We start from the raw sequence: 18,071 nt of genomic DNA on the forward strand, positions 1-18,071 counted from the left end.
TCAGCTCTTGATGCGCAGGTTACCCCTCAGAGACAAGTCTATGTTAATCATGCTACCTGAGCAGTTGGTAGTCGTCAAGCCATCCCAATATCTTTATGCTCTATATCTTTACCTAGTATGAATGATTACAGAAAAAATTGAATATATGATTGATTCATTCATTCATTCATGCATTCAATCATTCAATGATTCATTGAGTCGTCTTTGTTTGACACATCTTTATTTATTTATTTATTTATTTAACATTCCTTACAGGCTCTCCTTAGAGCATAGGGTAAGGGGAAAAAAAGAAAGAAAAAGGAGAACGTATACAGTTCAAATATACAAATAAATGCAACATAACAGCGACACTAATAACAGTAATAGAACAAGGAAAATACAGTCACCAAGTATATGCACCTCCATACAAATTTCTATCAAATGATGCTAGATGTAGTGAGAGAGTAGTTTCTCGCGGAATGCGTTGTTGTTAGTGGCTGAAATTATCTCGTCGGGAAGATCATTCCACAGTGAGATTGCCCGTGGCAAAGCAGATAAGTTGAACGCGCGTGTTCTGCCAAAAATAGGCTTAAAGCTTCGCTGATTTCGCATGCGTGCAGACATGCGATCCGGTGTGTGTAGAGGGAAAGCGCAGGGATTTCTGCTATTAATGTACTTGTGAAACAACACAAGGAGGGCTATCTTGCGGCAGATATTCAATGGTTGTAAACCGATCTCGCGTTTAATTTGAGATACACTGCTGTGACATTGGTAGTTCTAAGTGATGAAGCGGGCTGCTCTGTTTTGAATGGCTTCGATCATCTGTATTAAATAGTTTTGATGAGGTGACCAAACTGGTGAGGCATATTCTAACTGTAGACGTACAAATGTTAAATAGGCTATTTTGCGGACGCTTGATGTGGAGTAATGAAGATTTCGATTTAAGTAACCTAGTGTTTTGGATGCCATAGAACAAATGGAAGTTATGTGGGAAGACCATGAAAGTTTAGAGTCAATAATAACCCCTAGATGTTTGTATGATGTGGTTCGAGATACTTCACTATTTTTAATTTTGTATGAAAAAGTGGGGATCGAGGTTTTTCGGGAAACCGACATTATTTTACATTTTGAAGTGTTCAAGCTCATTAACCACTTATTACACCAACTGCAAACGAGGTCTAGGTCACCTTGAAGGGCCTCATGATCAGAGGGAGATGTTATGGTTCGATAAATGACACAGTCGTCTGCAAACAGGCGTATACGGAATGAAATGTTAGTCGGCAGATCGTTGATGAAGGTTAAAAAGAGTAGAGGGCCAAGGACGCTACCCTGCGGCACTCCTGAAGTGACTTCTGCGATATCTGAATGAGAATCATTTGCAAATGTGAGCTGTTCACGAAATGAAAGAAAATTTCGAAGCCATGATAGCGTTAAGGAGTCCAATTTAAGAGAAGACAGTTTGGAAATCACATAGTCTACTTTATTACCAAATCATACCGTCATAGCCATGCACCGATTAACTATTCCTTTCTGGTTGTCACAAATCTTGGATAAAAATCTGAAAACTAAAAAGTTTGCGTATAGCGGAGAAGCTTTACAGGCTAACGTGGTTAAATATATTCTACGTACACTGTATCATAAAACAAGTACACAGCTAATGCGATTTTTATACACGTTTTTCCTGTCATCGCAGTGAAAAACCGATTAACCAAATCGAGCCAATATTTATCAGCCTATCTGTTTGTGGATGCAGTCTGGTCAGGGTGGGTGCGCGCCTACGCGTGCGAGTATTCCCGATTTGAGTCGTTGAGTGTTTCCAACCTAGACTCCGACCCCCCTCCTCCCCCCATGGCACCAATAGTCTCCAAGGATCGACCTCGTCACGCTTAATAATAAGCGCCGTTTCGGCTTCCCGTGCACCCGCTCTTCACAACCCATTCGGTGAATTGAATTTCTAAAGGCCTCCTTTCAAATGAACTACTCATAATTAGATTAAGTGCATCGTTTCAAATCATTGCTTGCGTTCGAGACGCGCCAACGCCTGATTTTAAGGGTTTTTCTAACTTGCTTGGAGATACAGGCTGTGCCTTTAAATACGTGCTGGTGCTTCTGCACACAAACTAAGGCCTTCCCACCTAACAGTCGCTCATCGTAGTCAAAATGACACCCACCCTACCCCCATATGCGACATAAATCTCTACACTTTAATATTTCATCGCCCATTAATTTCCGAGTGCATCACGCTGTAAAAATGCAAAGTGGATTTCAACAACCGATGAAACCGCCACCAAATTGTCTTGTCAAGAGCTATATCCAACAGTCTGCGAATACAGGCCTGTGAGTGCTCGTACAAAATAGCATTAGGTACACAATACAAAAGACAGTTAAGTAAACCATACACGTAAACCAAGCAGGCATCGCGTGTCTACCTTAACTGCATGTGTTCTGACGTTTCTTTGTTATTCTTCTTTCTGTCTGTGGCTGTGGACACAGCAACACACGTCCACCTCATGCCACGGCGCTACACGACAACACACTCCTCGTGATTACGTAAAGTCAAATGCATATTTATAAAGCAGGCCGGCTGAGCGTTTGAAAGCACGTCGGCCAAGCATAAACATGCCGGCATGGCCGCTGTGTTGATGCGCCTAATTACAATATCCTTGCAACTAACGCTTTCCGTTTCCCATCAACTATGCACGAGAGAGAGAAAGTTCTTAGAACGCTCAATTCGGTTGTCATTAGCCCAGCTTCCTTATGCATACAGGCTTTATTCGTTCTTACAGGGGTAATCGCTGATGCGAAATTGCATGTTGTAAGAGTACGTACGTGTGGGTGTAGGTGCACGTGGGCGGGTGTGCGTGAACGAACGTGCTTGAGTGCTAGCGTGAGAGAGAAGTGTGTGTGCCATAGAAAAGGGGGCGTGCGTGCGAACCCGTGTGTGCACGTCGATGTATTTCTGAATGTGTGCTGGGAGAAGGCAAAGAAAAATGGCACGGGGTAAGAGAATAACACTAAATGGTAATTGCCAAAGAACGTGTTATAAAAGTTATGAATTCTGCAGCTTTAATGTACGATGACTTTAGACTTGTTCTTCGAGTTGAAAGTGATAATGCTATGTTGCGTACATCCTGCTCTCTTGAATTCTAACTTACCACTTGTTCGCGTTGAGAATTTTAGGTAGACTAATTAATCAGCTTTTGCGTACCAAAGCCGCGGTGTGATTATTAGGGTCATCTGAGCGAGAGACTCCTGTTAATATAAACGTGAGAATTAGCTTAGAAGACCTGGCGAAAATATATAAACAGTGCACGCTTAACACAACTCTGAGTTTGTTCTTTTTAGAGCGCTGCTCTTAGGTCCCTTATCCTGTGTGGAGCTTCGTCACCGTCGTCATTGCCGTAGTGCTGCCGGCGAAGTAACCGATAGTCATGAAAAAGAACCCGGTATATAAGATCAAAAAGGATTTGAACAGAGCCACGATGATGTTCGAAACACATTTGAAAAAATACCTCATACAGGAGTCATGACGGCCAGAGAATCGCGTTAACGTATTTAATGGAATGTTACAGAAGAGTACAATAACAATCTGTCATCGCACAATGCTAATTGCTCAGCGAGTGTGTGGTTGAATGATTCCCATGTACTGCATAGCGGTCAGTCATCATTCTTCATTGGCATCAGCTACATGAAGCATCAACCAAGCGCCCATAGTACTTTAAAGGATGTGTAGCAGATGCCTCGCCTATTCACGAAAAGACGAATACCAGCGTAGTGTGCTTTGTCCAACTTCACAAAAATTGCGATTTATGACGCGGTCGGTACCTTGTGGAAAGCCGAAACTTGAAACACAGTTGAATATGCCCCAACATGAAGCTGCGTTCCGAGTTTCAATAAGGCAGTATCGTAAACATCGGTGAATTTATTTGTTTTTATCTGGTTTTTTTCTTGTGTTATATGGCCACACTCGTGTCGCATGGCACGCAGTTAACATTTTTGAAAATCATTTCATTTTCATTCAACGTCATGGAGGTTACACTGTCATATAATGGTTCAATTTCATCAAATGTTGCCTTCCCCTTGAAATAAGCCTCGAACGCTGATCGCTATTCTTAGCTATAGAGCCGTTCAGCTGGTCTAGCTATAAAGCTTTTTCGTGGTCCATTAGTTCCAATTTAGGAATTCATGCAAGGTTTTCTTAGAAGTTTACCGACGCAACATTTTTTTTTGCTTAAGTAGAACGAATATTGAAACGGAAATGTTCGTAGTTCCTACCACAAATGTGACATCTGTCTCAGCAATGATGTCAACATTTTTCATCAAATTTGCGAGGGCGTTTAAGTTTTTGACTTAAAGCCAGCGACCACAATACATGTTCGTATGATAACACCAACTATCTGAAACATGTGAAGAGTGCTTGACGTCACAGAAGTGAGTATATATAAGTGTATAAGATATTTACGCAAATTGTCTCTGGGAGAAACCATGATGACCGTGGGCGGAGCTTGTACTTATTCTAAGATTGTAACGAACTCCAGGTATTTCTACGCTTGACAATGCATGACTAACGCAACTAAAAAGTTGCATCATCTGCGAAACCCTTTTCGGGCTATGATATCGCACTCAACGTGTTGAAGCATGTCTCATGCAAGATTACTAATGGTGGTGATGAGGCATTGCAGCCGCTTTATATGATGTAATGGTTGTCGCAATAATCCACTATTGCTGGAACAACCAGCTTATTTCTTTCAAGTACTATGTAAGAGTGACAAATACTTGGCGTTACAAATGCAAGATAACGTTCGCAGTAGGTATAATAGTGACGTTTTGTTGATTGATTGATATGTGGGGTTTAACGTCCCAAAAACCACCATATGATTATGAGATAAGCCGTAGTGGAGAGCTCCGGAAATTTCGATCACCTGGGGTTCTTTAACGTGCGCCCGAATCTGAGCACACGGGCCTACAACATTTCCGTCTCCATCGGCAATGCAGCCGTCGCAGCCGGAATTCGAACCCGCGCCCTGCGGGTCAGCAGCCGAGTACCTTAGCCACTTGACAACCATGGCGGGACAGTGACGTTTTGTTATTTGGTGTTCTCTCGCAATTCTCCAACTAGCTTTCAAGTGCCATTTCATGTCACTTAGGAACTTACCTACACTATATTACATTGTTCCTATAGCGGCCTTTATGGGTCTACGCCGTCTTGACGTGACTTCCTTTTTGAGCCCCTCTATAGCACACAAAAAGCTTACCTCCGCCAAGAAGGTAAAACAAAAGCAAACAAACAAAAAGAAAGTGCTTCTTGAAAACGAACTAGATGAGCTGTTGCTGCAAACTCTCTGTACGTAAAAGCTTGTTACGGTACCACCGGTGGGCTGGACAGCATAGAGCACGCACTCGTTTGTTAATGGGTGCAAATGTAATTTTCGCTTCAGCGCTCTTGCTGCAATAACACGTGCGTATGCTGAGTCGCAAATGTTAATCGTCTGAAAGAATCTATTTGCACAATCAGATTTATGACGAAGGAAGCAACAGCAGGAAAATAAAATGAAATCAAGAAAAATTAAAAATTGGGATACGTATACTCTGCGCTGGCAAACCAGGAAGAAGGCAAAGGACAGATGGGAAAGTCTACTGGCACGTTTTTCGGGCACGTGCCATTACATGGGAAATAGATTAGAAGCCCCGGAGGGTTCCTTTTCTCTATTTCGCTTCTTGCACTGAAAAGCTTGCTTCAGAAATGAAAAAGAATGACTGCGTTCATTAATGCAGGAGTTCTGTAGTGACTTCACTGCAGAGACGGTGCGAAACAAACATTATTTTAATACAGGTTCACTTTATGTTTTCGTTCGGTATTAAGCCGTCACAGTAATTAATAATGTAAGCATTCAGCCGAATACATAAAAGCACTTCAGTAATCCCAAAGACTAGGGCTGAGTCTCACGGCGAAAGCGTAATTAGATACTTCGAAATGAACCTTAAGAAATACCTGTAATTCAAGGATGGCTGGAAGAGTCCATATGAGGCTTAAGTCTCGTACGCTAACAGGTCCTACATTGCTGTTAATGGGGACAGTCCTTATTTTGCTGCATTCGGAACTGTTTCTTGCCTGCCAGATGAAGGAGAGCTCGACATAGTTGACAAAATTACTTAAAGGCACATGTAAAACCCCATACGTCTTATGAATGTTCGGTTATTTGGACTCGGTGACCACAAAAAGTATTGACATAATGCATGTTTTAGATACGAAACATCTTATGAGCTGGCTTGATCCGGTGACGTCCACGCTACGCTGCGCAGACGCGTCCCAGATTGGCATGTTCAAGTAGAAAGACACCAGTACATCATTGCGGGCTTCGCGTCTCCTCAAGTTCTCTTTCGCAACGCTGCTGTCACCGTAAGCGTTAGCGACTGCGGCTTCGCATCTACACATGGTACAATTAATTCAGGACGAGATTGTGTGATTTATTTCCACTCAATCTTTTTTCAACAAATGCATATTTGTTTAAATGCGACTAGTATCGAAATTTCGGTGAACATTTTAACGCGAGAGCGCTAAAGAGCTAATTTCGCAGAAATTCCGGTGTCAGCGTCGGCTTTGACGGTTGTGATGGAAAAATCATCATCTTGTGCGTGACCAAAAAATCAAGAAAGTTGCAATTAAAACGAATAAAATTCTGCGTCTGAGTGGGGATTGAACCCGGGTCGCTTGCATAGAAAGTGAGTGTTGTACCACACGTCCACGCATCTGCTTTCGAATACAGAGAAAATACCTTCCTCTGCTTGGAAAGGCAGTGAAACTAACTGATGTTTTACAAACACACGTGTCCTGTATACATGCTTCCCAATACAAAAAGAAATATTGTAGTAATAATGCGTGGTACAAGCGTACATTACCAGCGGGCGTCAGAACACGTGATTATCGTGGTTGTGTTCTAGTAACAGCGCGAAAACTTCCGGAAGAGACAAAAAGGACAGGAAAAAGCGCCGAAAAAGCACAGTGCTCTTGCTTTTTCAGCAACCACAACCAAGGTGAACCAGCTTGCCCAAATTAGGATCTTGGTTATGTGATTATCATAATGACGTCATGGTTCAAAGCGAGTCACCCACTACAAAAGGCACACAAGTTAGTGCACATGTTTCCTTAAGGCCACGTCGTGGGTGCATATCAAGTTCGAAAAGACTTCATGTACTAAGTATTTGAAGTACGCACTATAGGAACAGGATATCGCTACCGCGTTGCCCTACTTGCCCAATTTACTTCGCGATGACCCAAAAGAGTTTTGGAAAGTGATTAACCCACGACACGAAAACAAATGCATATCGATAGCGGACAACACTGGACAGCCTATTGCAAATAACGAAGTAGTTGAAGCACCCAACATTACTTTCTCTTCTGTCTTTACCAGAGAACCAACTGATAATCTCCCTGTTGTATCCTCTCTCAACTAACCTCCTATGGCAGATGCCATTTTTTGACCTCAAGGCATCCAGAAAATTATCAAATCGTTAAAGCTTACTTCATCCTGCAGCATCGATGGCATCAATGCTAAGGTACACAAAAATACCAAAGAAATTACCAAAGAAATCACCAGTGTCATTCTTTCTCATATATTTTAGCAATCAGTCTAACCGGGCATCGTTCTTCATGACTGGAAAGTGGGTAAGATTGTTCTAGTTTCAAAACTAGCTTCATCTAGTTACCGACCCATATCCCTAACCAGCATCTGTTCAAAAATAATGGAACATATAATTCATTCACAAGCTACAACTTTTCTTGTCTCAATGAAGTTTATCTTATCGTAACTAACATGAGTTCCAAAAATAACTCTGATGCGATAACCAGCTTGGACTATTCATCCATGACTTAAGCGCTTGTGTAGACCCTAACATACCAGTTGACGCCATTTTTATAGATTTTTAGAAAGTCTTTGCCAAAGTTCTCCACAACCGCCTACTACTAAAGCTCTTTCAACTAAACCTTAATTGACTTGTCTACAATTGGATTCAGGACTTTCTCACTTACCGTCAGCAATTTGTAGAAGCTAATAATACATCCACACCTTTTTCTGACGTCATCTTCGGTGTGCCATGAGGTACAATTTTAGGCCCCCTCCTTTTTTTAATTTACTTCAATGTTATACCCGATAATATTTAATCTAACATTCGCCTTTTTGCTGATAACTGTGTAATATACTGACTCATTACGAACGTTTCAGATAGAGTTACCTTCCAGCGTGACCTGCTAAAACTTGACCAGTGATGTATGAAGTGGATCATGGTTTTAAATACTTATAAAACTGCATTTTCTTGCCTTCTGCGGTGACATCGGGGATATTGAACATTTCATTTGGCTTTGCCCACAGTTTGATGTGCAAAGAGCAGCGATGATCCGCACCTTGCAAAAAGGCTGTCATAGGCACCCGACAGTTGATGACGTCCTTTTTCCAGAAGGACCCGCGGTAACTAGGAGGAACGTGCAACAAATTTTATTGGTCTTCCGGCGAGACACTGGGCTGTCTGACACGTGGTGACAATTTCCGAATTCAGGAGATGCTCAGGCGGAACAATTGCCGGTCATGCAGGCCAAGCTAACCCCGCCTGTTGCAGCACCACCACCACCACCACACAAACAAATTTAGGAATGCCATAGAATCAGTGTTTTATTAATTCTATATTGTTTGCCCACTCTCTCATGGAGAACCCTCTGTAGAGGACCTTGGAGGTATATAAAATAAATAAATAAATAAATAAATAAATAAATAAATAAATAAATAATAGATATATAAACTTTTAGAGATAAAGCTTAATTATGCCCGAATTTTTTTACTCCTATAATCTGAAGTTCGGGCGAATTTGCATCTTTTAAAAATTGGTAACACAGAGTCTGTTAGGTGAAAACTTCAGTTCTGCTCCGGCAGGTGTTTTCACTCCCGCAGAATACAAGGAAGAACAACTAAATGGTTATCTTGGAATACATCAAAATTAATGGTACCCAAGTGATTAGAGACATGCTCTTGAGATTACCGAGTTCAAAGAAGGCAAACAGCTGAACAGAGCTGAACAGTGAACACAGTTAGCCACAAATACCGTTAAACTACTTTATTTACTCGCTACAAACTTAATATACCAAGGTCAAGTTTTTACTCTAAAACCATCTATTAGTGCTTTACTGACTTCTTTTGTGAGTGGTCGTGCAGCCCTAACTGCAAATAATTACCGAATGTGGTTATCTTTTCCAACAAATTATTTTTATTTTTACAAAGTTTCAATCCTATATTTCTTAAAATTTTGTCTCTTGCAGTATTTATATTGCAAAACAAAACAGCAACACCGAGTGTCGCAATCAATAATACTTTGAAGCCTAAAAAACAGCCGCGACTCTTTTACGCAATTTTCATTAGCTCAACAGTTGATTGATATTTTCATATGTGGAGTTTAACGTCCCAAAATCACCATATGATTATGAGAGACGCCGTAGTGGAGGGCTTCGGAAATTTCTACCACTTGGGGCTCTTTAACTTGCACACAAATCTGAGCCGACGGCCCTTCAGCATTTTCATCTTCATCTAAAATACAGCCGCCGCAACCAGGATTCGATCCCGCGACCTGCGGGTCACCAGCCAAGTACCTTAGCCACTAGACCACCGCGGCGGAGCTTAGCTGTACACTAGCCCCTTGCACGCGAAATTCTGTCTACTTGCATCACAAATAATATCCATATCTACTATAGCATGCTCACTGCCATTTTGCATGCGATTCGCCATAAAGGAGGCTGAAAAGGTTGAGAGATTCAACGATGAATACCTTGCTGGTTCAGCCTTCTGTACGTGACTAGCATTTATTTTTATTTACAAGGAAACTGTATTGGTTGCTACTAGATAAAGTGCAGTCCACTTATATTGATATCCAAGGGCCAATCATGTCCCAACGTTAAAACCGATAGCTGTTACAGGCGGGTTGAGAAAACAAGGACAAAAGGATTGTCAGAACATTTTAATCGCAGGCAAGTATGGTAGTGCAACGATGTACTTCTTTGTAGATATGCCGTAATCTGTCAGCTTTGATTGCTATGCACGAAGCTTGCGCACATCTTTCTCAAGAACATCAAGGTACTCCGCGTTGCTGAGCGGAAGGTCCTTCGCCAAAAAAAAAGTCTCGTAGTGATTGTATCATCCGCTGAGCTTCTTGCGATGAGACTACCTGGGTTGGCTGCTCACAACGTTGTCGGAGTCGCCGCGCTCAACGCTGGTCTCAGTATGAATACGCGCAACGATGAGCGCATCACGGAGGCACTCGCGTGTTTCCGTGACATCGTCTGCATGAAATGGTTCGGAAACGCCGCATCTTTATTAAGCACCGACCACAACTCTGGCAGCTCTTCATCGACGGGCGCTTCGCAGGCCTCCCCTGGCATCATTTCGGAAGTTCGAAAGAAAAACTCCTCCTCTTCTCACTTACTCGTAAGAGGCGCAGTCAACTCGTTTTCAGAGGAACGCTGACGGGGGGTAGGCGCATATAGCAGCGAATGACATTCAAGCGAATGGCTCTTTTCAGCGCGCGCTGTAGCCATATTCAATAACTATATCCAAAATCGTGGGACTGGAGCATTCTAATAAGCGGTTTATATTACCATTGAAAGCATAAAAAAGTGCATGCATCATCATTCATCGTTACATCGAATATATTGTAATCAACGGCATCGTTATAAGTGAACTCGACTGTATAAATTTGATGAAAGCTTTCTTTATCACCAGCACTTCACCTTATCCACCGAGGCAAGGTAAGCTAGGAGCTGAAAGGGTTCGAATAGACGCGCTCCGATGAACAAGTGTTAATAAGAAGGCACATAGCGTCACCGAACTGCCTAAGAAGTTACCCGGCAACATCTACACTGCTTAATCCAGACAAGCACTTTGACTTTCATACTCAAAATGTTTCTTTTTTTTTTCTGCGAAACGACGCGTAAACACGAGGTGCATACCACGGGCTTGTCGTAGGGTGCGTGTTCACTCACTGCTTGCTGTCGGAAAAGCTAGTTTTCAGCCACAAGTATATTTTTTAAGGAAAAGTACGAATGCGGAAATTATGCACTCACAAGTATATTTTTCAAGAAAAACTACGAATGCGGAAATTATGTACTAAGAGAAACCCTTCCCAAATTACAATAAAAACTTTTATGTAGTGCCCTTGAAATAAAACCCCGAAAGCCAACTTCAACGAACAATGAAGAGTATCTCTAACTCCAACTAACAATCACGAGTAATTTTGACCGTCACCACCGCAGAAAGATGCCAGAGATCGACCGCGACTAAATTGTCACGCATCGCGACGTTTGACGAAGGCAGCAATTGGTGTGTTCAAGACTCAACTATTTATTTAGGCGAACCTGGGCCCTGAAAACGAAGTGTCACTCTGTAGGCAATACATGTGCATGCTGTAAACGATAGCGGCCAACCGAGCATCGGTCATCGATAATCTACCAAGCGGTGAAGTGCCTCGGCATTTATACATGTTCCATCGAATATTCCAGCCTAACTTTCAGAATAAACTCTGGTGTTCGCGTTGTGAGTGTAATCTCATCAGAACGTTCTAAGATTGTATATATGGTTCCCTCGCATTTGGGCATGGTTTGCGCAAGGCACCAGTTAACCGTTTAGAAGTACTCTTTGCGGGGCTGCTCGGTTTATGTTCCTGTACTGGCCACAAAAATGCGGCTATTTTTGGGAGACGAAAAAGCAAGGGAAAGGGTCAAGCTGTTCGATAACTCTTCGAGCACAGCAGTTTGTGTCTGCTTCAAGCGGATTGAAGCGGTGGCTTCGTGGCAATGGATGCAGATACGTACAACTTCATGGCAGGACAGACAATCGACAAGGAGTTTGTCAAGATAAAATTCAGCGAAACATGAGTGATAAGCGAGGTGGTGATTGTGTGTAAGGACTTGAAACTTGCAAAATTTGCACCATCTATAACAACCAGCAAGAACAACACCCTTTCTGTGTTTTTCGCGGCCAAGACGAACAAGCCAGAAGTTCTTTTCGGGACGACTGTGAGGTAACGAGGTGCCTGGGAGATTGACATTACTCAGTTTTTAATGAACCAGATACACTCTATTGTTGTGCAAGACCCTTTTAGGATTGATATTTCCTCCTGTTTCACTCACTTTCTTGGAGCGAATCCTTTAATAAAGTACTTAATCTCGCTTGAGGACCTGTTTTATTCTGTCCCGCACGGTGCATTGTTTTTCTATGTAAGAGATTGTATAGACGAGAGTGGTGTTGTTGCCTTCCAGAATGCAGCGGGCATGAAAGTAGAAGCTTTTGCAGAAGCTCTTTGTTCTGCAATTTGTTCATATAATTTGTTGGCCATGCCTTGCACAAACATTTTAATGAGGAGGGGGGGGGGGGGGGTAAAGCGTTCAGGTGCGTTGACGACTTTTTATTATTTAAAAGCAACTAACGACAGCTACATATCCGCTTACCGTTAACAATATTTTATCGGCCTTTCGCCGACCCGGGAAGGGGTCGCTGTTAACGCACGAGTTGCTGGCTTGTGGCTCTTTGCATATTTTGGATTTTCACATTAAATTGCTGAGTCATCACACCCGTTGGCTTTGTTCACCTCGGTGTGCAAACAGATGCTTCCATACATGTCGGCCCGTTCCAAAATAGTGAAAAGGGCTATAGCTGAACATTGCCTAAAACCTGCGCTTGCAATGTCGTGCTGAGACGTTATGCGAAAGTTGTCTCAAAACAAATTGGATCTATTTTCAGTGGATGGTTTCCCTCGCAAGCTCTTTATCGCTGTCACTGAGTCGCTTCTGCAGAAGTTCGAGTGAATGTGCGTATTTAAGCGTTCGCGGGAACAAGAGCTTTTAATAAATAAAAGTAAAGATAAGGCACAATTGACGAAGTACTGCAATTTCCATAGGTGTAAACCAGGCCTGATTGATTGATTGATTGATTGATTGATTGATTGATTGATTGATTGATTGATTGATTGATTGATTGATTGATTGATTTTTTATTGATGTGTGTGGTTTAACGTTCCAAAACTACCATATGCCTATGAGAGACGCGGTAGTGGAGGGCTCCGAAAATTTTAATCACCTGGGGTTCTTTAACGTGCATCCAAATCTGAGCACACGAGCCTACATTTTTGCCTCCATTGGAAATGCAGCCGCCGCAGCCGGTGTTTGATCCCGCGACCTGCGAGTCAGCAGCCGAGCACCTTAGCCACTAGACCACCACGGCGGAGTGAAGTGGTATAACTTAACAAGCATCTATTGAAAAATTGGTTGTGGGACGGTAAACCCCACATATCAGTAAATCAATCTATTGAAAAAGCGATACCACTTTTGCGAGCACGTATGGGCAATGGCAGCTGGCATGAAAAATACAGCAATCCACATCGCAAACTTTCCACGAAGCACAGTGGAGGAGAAGACGATATCAGCTAAAGAATGTAGCAACGAACCGATGCAGTCACAATGTCCATATAAAAGTTTTCTAATTAAGCAAATCGCGTCACAGATAGACGGTGGCAACCACCCACGGACCAACCAAGCCGGGGCTGTGGTTTTGTAGTGCCGCCACTCTTTTTCAGTTTTATTCTTTTCCGTGCTTTTCTTTGTCAATTATTCAGAGCTCAGGGTGTTAGGTCACGTGCGTTATCATTGATATCGACCAGCCGTGAACACTATATATGATGAGAGTGGCATAAAACCAACGAGAACGCATTGATTGATAGGTGGGGTGTAACGTCCCAAAACCACCATATGATTATGAGTGACTCCCTCTAGGGAGGCCCCGCCGCGGTGGTCTAGTGGCTAAGGTACTCGGCTGCTGACCCGCAGGTCACGGGTTCGATTCCCGGCTGCGGCGGCTGCATTTCTGATGGAGGCGGAAATGTTGTAGGCTCGTGTACTCAGATTTGGGTGCACGTTAAAGAACCCCAGGTGGTCAAAATTTCCGGAGCCCTCCACTACGGCGTCTCTCATAATCAAATGGTGGTTTTGGGACGTTAAACCCCACAAATCAATCAATCAATCAATCCCTCTAGGGAGGGGTCCGGAAATTTCGAATACTTGTGGTTCTTTAACCTGCACCCAAATCTTAGCACACGGGCCTACAGCATTTCCGCCTCCATCACGAGAAGGCATCAATTTACGGCTTCGACACAACGTCATACTCCTGTCGTAGTTCGCGAACTCCGGTCACTATATATCGTCATTGGCGTCATCTGCAGTTTAGCATGTTAAAAAATTAACATGGCGCTATCTTGCTCGTTCTCTTTCAAGGACATATCAGAAAAAGACGAGTTTTTTTTTTCTTTAGTTGTCGCATGAGAACTAATTTTTGTTGAGTGCTGTTCGCTGCTGCGCTATGACACGTATACAACACGTATACCGTACCTACTCGCGGGCATTCACTACGGCCAGAAGGCTAGTTGCTTTCATTCATTGGTATGAGGGGTTCGACGCCCCGAAACCACCATATGACTATGAGAAATGCCGTAGTGGAGGGCTTCGGAAATTTCGACCACCTGGAGTTTTTTAACGTGCACCCCGCAGCCATTCTGAGGCGTCAGTGCATGTTTACCCTTCATGTTCATTGGCGGACATATAGTGCAACTCTGCTGAACTAGAATTGTTTCGTTGTGTCTTTAGATATATACATCTCTGCTTTGGAAAATAAAATGCCCGTGGCTACTTACGAGCAAAGACCAGGAGCCAAGTCAGTAAAGGTTTTTGTTCGCAAATATACTTTAGTACTGAGTGACGCCGTTCGCTAAAAGCATCTTCATTTTTACAGCTAGCTGGCGTCTGTGTTTCATAGTTTCACACTTCACCACTGTAGGAGTAGTCTTAATCATAATCATGTTGATGTGCTCATAAATAAATTGTACATTTCGATTACTTTGTGTTGTGGGGGCAGATACATTGAGCGTGTCGACTTGCTGAACGGTCTTTATACCAAGACATTAAGCACACGTTCAATAGTGATTATGCTTTAACTTAAGTCATATTTCTTGTTCTCGCACAGGGGTTGCCCCAATCTCAGGCTTAATGGCTGTCATAGCTTTAATTTATTTAAAACGGAAATCGTAGCACTACAATGAAAGTATAAGACATCTAGCAAAGACCATATTCTTCACTCTAATGAGTTCTTGGTTGTCTTTTTTTTCTCTTGCACTGCTCTCTGCAAATTTCTTCGGTCTTAATTATTGTGATCTCGGAGTTGATAGAGTGGCCTGTTGCATGGCCTCGTTTCCATCTGTCGCAATCATTTGAAATTGCACAAGATACCTCATTTAAGGTGTGTGTGCAGCATGCAGATAGAAAACATTTTAATAACCTCTAAAGCTAAGCAACAACTCGCGAATTTCGAAAATGTTTTACTAATACTAGTGAGCGCTTATCTTTTGCTGCTATAATCAGCGCTCGGAGACTAGTCTCTGCACCACCGGTGCCTGTTAATTGGACATACGTGCTGCAGCATGACGATGATATCCAGCTCTTCCAGGTGCACGGACAATTGGGATAGTTGGTATTGGTTCATCTTTTAACTGAATAAAGGCACACACACTAGAACAAGAAAATGCCCACAACATAAGCGCCACTCCCAATTAAAGCTTATTCGAAAGAGAAGTTGGTACACATACATCACTTCTGTCACATGACCTGGCAAGAAAAACACATCAAAAGAACACAAATAGGGCTATAAAACACGTGCCTTAGGTCAGACCCTCAGAGTGCGGATGAGGTACGAAAATTGTTTTTCTGCTAACGTGATAGAAGGTGCGCTTACGCATTTCATCCCGCTTCTCCTAAACGGAAAGGCCTCTATCAGCTCTCTGGTGGTCCGATCTGGGTGTTTGGATAAAACAATAGCACCACAAAAAAGGCGTAGCAATCGCACGAGCTGCAATGTTTCGGCAAGTGTGAACTATCTCTTTTGTCCAATGATCTACTATGTCCTTGCAACCTGGTGTAGACACATCTTTCCGTTTGGCCTATGTAAATGTGGCCACAGGACAATGGTACCAAATATACAACACCTGTTCCACACTTTACATACGACTGCCTATGATTCACGGTGCATTCTCCTTGTTTTTTAATCTTTGCTTTTATCGGTAGTGTTCTATATATTCAGCTACATAGCTTGTTTATTCTGTTTGGAGCCGAAAATACTACCCCAAAGTCATAACCAATTTACGACATTTTTTATACCATGCGACAGCTTGTGCATGTAAGGGATGACAGAGGGCTTTTTAACTGATTTCTTTATCAATTACTTGGTCCCCCAGTTTTACTGTTTTAGTAGGTTCTGCGCAACTATGCGTAGGACGGATTCAGGGAAGCCAGCGCTGCTCAATCTTTCAAACGGATTTGAGAAACTTTCTGCCGTTTTATTAGAGCACAATTTTTCAAAAACGGAACCCAGAGAAGGCATAGCTATTGCCATTTTAACAGTTTTAACATGCCCCAAGTTAAAGTTTAGTAAGAGATTTTTTTTTGCGTGGCATGTATGCACAGCGTATGTGGCTAGGTTCACGGTGTAATTTTAAATCTAGAAACTAGATTTTGTCATTCTTCGGGAGTTCAACTGTTAAGTCCGCATCCAAATTGGTTCAACACCTTCAAAACTTCGTTCACACTTTTCTACGGGGAATCTAATCTGGCCTGATAAACACTAGACAATTATCAACATACCGAACAATTTTTGTGGCGAAGCACCCTAAATGTCGTGCCAATCGAATGTCTAACCTTCGAAAAAAGATGTTGACTGAATAGGGGCAGCTCTGGAACCTATGCAAACTCCTGTTTTTTGAAGATAGAGCTGACCATTGACCAAAGGTTGATCGACCTTGAATAAAATGACAGGAGATATTAAAAAGGGCTAACTGACACGCCACAATCGCTCGTGTACCTTTGCTCGTCATTCTCTTCCGTAATACACAACTTATGACTCTTCATACGTTCATCCAACGGCATATCCTGCCTATCTACACTGAAAAAGCTGCAGTCACCGGGGTTTGACACTTTTAGAAAACAGACCAGTTCATGTGAATTCGATATGCTAAACGCGTCACAGATAGACAGTATATATATATATATATATATATATATATATATTAAAGCGCAAAAAAATGAAAAAAAAATCTGAAAAAGATTTTAGCGCGCAGAATCGAACGTGATACATCTGAGTCGTGAGCGCGAGGCATTAACCACTGAGAACCCTTAACGTTCATACGGCTAGCTATTTATATCTACGACTTATTACTTGTGATGGGCATCTCGAGAAGGAACTATCCTGTTTTCACGATAACCAGCAAGATGGTGCAATGAGCCCGTGGTGGTGCGTGCTCCCATTTCCTACGTGTACTTTGGCCCGCAGAGAGGAGAAGGTGGACGCTCGCTCACGCGCCCTTATCTCGCGGTGGGGAGAATCATACGTCATGGCTGGCCTGTGGCTTTAACCAGAACGATTCTGTTGTAGTTACCGGGCGCACAAAAGTCACTGCAATCGCTTCACAGTCTCCGTTTGCGAAAAGAGTGCGCTTGCGGTGAAACTGACTTCTTTTTCCGTTGTGCCTAGGGAAGCGGGTGTGTTTTAACTGTGGCAGCGCAACATTTCGAGAGCAGACTTGACGCTTCAACTTGGTTCCCAAATATTTTAGCAACGCATCCTGAAAGCAATCCCGTCACAGCACTGACGCTTCAATGCAAGCAAGAAAAAAAGGTGAGCTGCCATTCGAGTGACGGCGCAGAATAGTGAAGTCCTTGATCGAACTGGCTACAAATATCCAGTAATTTAACGTTCCACATCACCTTGCGTGAGCGTTTCACCTGCTTGAAACCTATAGTAATGAACTTCTCAGAATTTGTATTTTAAGTATTTATCCGCACGCGAAAAGTTTCGACCGTTTTGCTAGTAATTATTTTTCAATAATTTAATTACGTGGGTGTCCAACGATCCTCAATAAGCAAAATCATGCCACAAGATTTATTATGCCTGTCTCTTATACCAAGGTGCGCCTAGTGGTAGTAAATATATGTTTGGCCATTTAATCACTATGTTTTCATT

This window comes from Rhipicephalus microplus, chromosome X (assembly GCF_043290135.1).
Source record: "Rhipicephalus microplus isolate Deutch F79 chromosome X, USDA_Rmic, whole genome shotgun sequence".
Lineage (NCBI taxonomy): Eukaryota > Metazoa > Arthropoda > Arachnida > Ixodida > Ixodidae > Rhipicephalus > Rhipicephalus microplus.